The sequence below is a fragment of the Schistocerca americana genome, chromosome 2 (genome assembly GCF_021461395.2).
Source record: "Schistocerca americana isolate TAMUIC-IGC-003095 chromosome 2, iqSchAmer2.1, whole genome shotgun sequence".
NCBI lineage: Eukaryota > Metazoa > Arthropoda > Insecta > Orthoptera > Acrididae > Schistocerca > Schistocerca americana.
In genome coordinates this window covers 196,084,593-196,088,205 of record NC_060120.1, presented here as the reverse complement: position 1 = coordinate 196,088,205, position 3,613 = coordinate 196,084,593, and the positions used below count along the sequence as shown (strand labels likewise).

Below are 3,613 nucleotides of genomic sequence, written 5' to 3'. Positions count from 1 at the left end.
TATGTTTCACAGTTGTTTACTTTCACTGTTCACAACCCACCATATTCACATTTAATATGGCCAGTGCACTATTGTTTAACTTTCGATAAGCCTCATTAATAGTTTGCAAGCAAACATCTCATAACATTACAATAATTAGCACTAAATTTGACTATAGTATGAAAGGTGAGGAGCAGAAAATTTTTTGAATCAAGTGCACATTACACTACAAAACATTACTCTAAGTCATAAATGTGTGAAACTGGTTAAGCTTGAAAGACTTTTGTTTCTTCCCCATTCTCAAAATAGCAAAAACTCAAAACATGCAGTAGCATGGCATCATTAGGTTATGAAAAGAGAACAGAGTCACCATCACTTAATTTAATTACTATTCAACTCAATATAAGGGGACAGAAATTGTACTAAATCATTTCTCTGCTTCTCTACTCAACTCTGAGCACTACTCTCATTCAACCTGAAAATTAAATTCTCCCAAAATCACAAAATGTTACCAATTAGTTGACCTGTCAGAATATTCACATCAGTTAAGCGCCACAGTTGCCAGTTAATCAGCAAAATTACTTTCCTCCATTCCAGCGTTACCACTTTAAGCTCGTAATTCCTCAGAACACAAATAGAAGTTTTCGGATAATGTATGGATCAAATGATGCAGCATTATATTACTGCCAAGTTCACAATGAGATAATCAATGCAGTTACACCGCATTTGTTTGTATGCAGTTATCCTTTTCATTACTCAAGCATGTCTGTTAGCTCCATTACTTTACTTACCTTTCTCACTTAGTTAACTTGTAGAGTGCATTCTCAAAAAGTATCCCTCCTGTAGAGACAGCCTACCTAACCATTAAGACCCTAACATTATTCATTGTTTTATTATTTACTTATTGTTTCATTATCTAATAAACAAACACCTGCTCTGCTTATCTAATGCAAAATTGATTCTACTGAAAAACACTCCACAGTAACAGATCCTTATGCTAAGGCAAACTTAACTCTCATTACTGGTCAGACACAATTATCACTTAGAAAAACTATTATTTCACTGTATTCCATCAAATTGCTTAAGATTCTAGCCTGATAGATGATATACATATATGGGTTTAGTGTTGTAAGATTGCCAAATCCAATGATGCACACTATACCACATGTAATAAGCACTATTTTATTACTCGGAAGCACACATATACAGTTATATACATTCTTGATTCTCTGTGCACATGTGTATTCTTTCACCCACGGCCACAGACTGCCGCAAAGAGCTTGCCAAAACAGAGATATTACATGCAACTGGGTTGATTGTCACCACATTAGCCCCCCCCCCCCACTAGAGTCTGGAGCACGAAACATAATTATTGGGGCATACATGTAAAGGAAACACCCAGGGGGGAGGGAGAGGGTGTTTAAACCGAAACCATACCTTACATTACATTAGTAACAGAAGTGTTCGAGCCAGGGCGGATGGTCTTGCCTAACAGGGTGAATCCTCATACAGCAGTCGAGGGATCCGGAGAGGGGATGGTGGTTTGTGAGGAGCCGGGGTAGTGGACCAGAATGCCTGTTGCAGTATGTGAGTATGGAGGTCTAAGTGCTGGTCAGACGGTGTCATCGCGCACCACAATGTGAGTGCACAACGCCAAGTCCTTAGGCAGAAATACAGGAGGGAGTGAGTGCAGTCAAGGAGGAGGCACGCGAATGTTAGCTATTAGCTCCTTGATATGCTCGACAAATGTCAAGTCCCAGATTTGATCTGGAGGCAGTGAAGACTTGACTAGCTCTGCTGGGAGTGTGAGGGGTTCTCTGTACAGTACTTCTGCCAGGGATGCACCAAGGCCCGAGTGCTTAACATTACCCATGTCGGCCCACTCACCTCCACGGCATATCAGGGAAGCTTTAAGTGATTGGTGCCAGTGTTTGACAAGCCCATTTCTCTGGGTATGGTATGCTGTAGTCCTAAATTATTTCACCCCACACAGTTCACAAAGCTGTCGAAAGAGGGTGGACTCAAACTGGTGGCCCTGGTCAGTGGTGATAGAAACTGGGCAGCCGAAGCACAAGATCCACATTAATAAAAGGGCTCGGGCCACTGTGTTGTCTGTGATAGTAGTGAGAGGAATTACCTCTACCCAACGGGTAAACCTGTTAATGGAAGACAGTATGCAACGGAAGGGGCCCGAGGGGGCTAAGGGCCCGACGATATCGATGTGTATGTGCTGGAATCTTCTTTTTGAAACATCGAACGTACCCATGGGAGGGGGGGGCTGTGCATGACATCCTACTTTTGCGCGCTGACAAGCCACATACGCTTACTCCCAACTTTGACATTGTTTTAACACTTCGGCCAAGTGAAACGTTCAGATACCAGAAATGTGGTGGCACAAATGCTAGGGTGTGCCAAGTCATGAATACTATTAAAAATGTCCTGGTGGAGAGGTGCAGGAATCACCGGATGTATGTGTCCTGTTCAAATGTCACACCAAATGGTTGATGAAAACCCAGGAAGTGTCCATAACTCTAGTTTGAGACCTGTTTTAACATTGGAGTGCAATGCAGTGAGTTTAGTATCCCCTGTCTGCAATTTAGTTCACTGAGGTCCAGTTGTGAAGATAAAACTGACACACGAGATAGAAAATTGGCGACCACATTGTCTGCACCTCTGACATCATGAATGTCATTCATAAACTGATATATGAGGTCCATATGCCGAAAACATCTCAGGATGATTCCAGAATGAGATTTTCACTCTGCAGCGGAGTGTGCGCTGATATGAAACTTCCTGGCAGATTAAAACTGTGTGCCCGACCGAGACTCGAACTCGGAACCTTTGCCTTTCGCGGGCAAGTGCTCTACCAACTGAGCTACCGAAGCACGACTCACGCCCGGTACTCACAGCTTTACTTCTGCCAGTACCTCGTCTCCTACCTTCCAAACTTAACAGAAGCTCTCCTGCGAACCTAGCAGAACTAGCACTCCTGAAGGAAAGGATATTGCGGAGACATGGCTTAGCCACAGCCTGGGGGATGTTTCCAGAATGAGATTTTCACTCTGCAGCGGAGTGTGCGCTGATATGAAACTTCCTGGCAGATTAAAACTGTGTGCCCGACCGAGACTCGAACTCGGGACCTTTGCCTTTTGCGGGCAAGTGCTCTACCAACTGAGCTACCGAAGCACGACTCACGCCCGGTACTCACAGCTTTACTTCTGCCAGTACCTCGTCTCCTACCTTCCAAACTTTACAGAAGCTCTCCTGCGAACCTAGCAGAACTAGCACTCCTGAAGGAAAGGATATTGCGGAGACATGGCTTAGCCACAGCCTGGGGGATGTTTCCAGAATGAGATTTTCACTCTGCAGCGGAGTGTGCGCTGATATGAAACTTCCTGGCAGATTAAAACTGTGTGCCCGACCGAGACTCGAACTCGGGACCTTTGCCTTTCGCGGGCAAGTGCTCTACCAACTGAGCTACCGAAGCATGACTCACGCCCGGTACTCACAGCTTTACTTCTGCCAGTACCTCGTCTCCTACCTTCCAAACTTTACAGAAGCTCTCCTGCGAACCTAGCAGAACTAGCACTCCTGAAAGAAAGGATATTGCGGAGACATGGCACACAGTTTTAAT

The 3,613-nt window shown here is 44.3% G+C and overlaps 1 non-coding gene across 1 annotated transcript; it reads right to left on the bottom strand.

Annotated features, from left to right (window-relative positions):
• Positions 1 to 3,091: 3,091 nt before the first annotated feature.
• On the bottom strand, positions 3,092 to 3,166 carry Trnal-caa. Its single transcript has one exon. It is a non-coding gene; the product is annotated as a tRNA-Leu (tRNA).
• Positions 3,167 to 3,613: the final 447 nt, after the last annotated feature.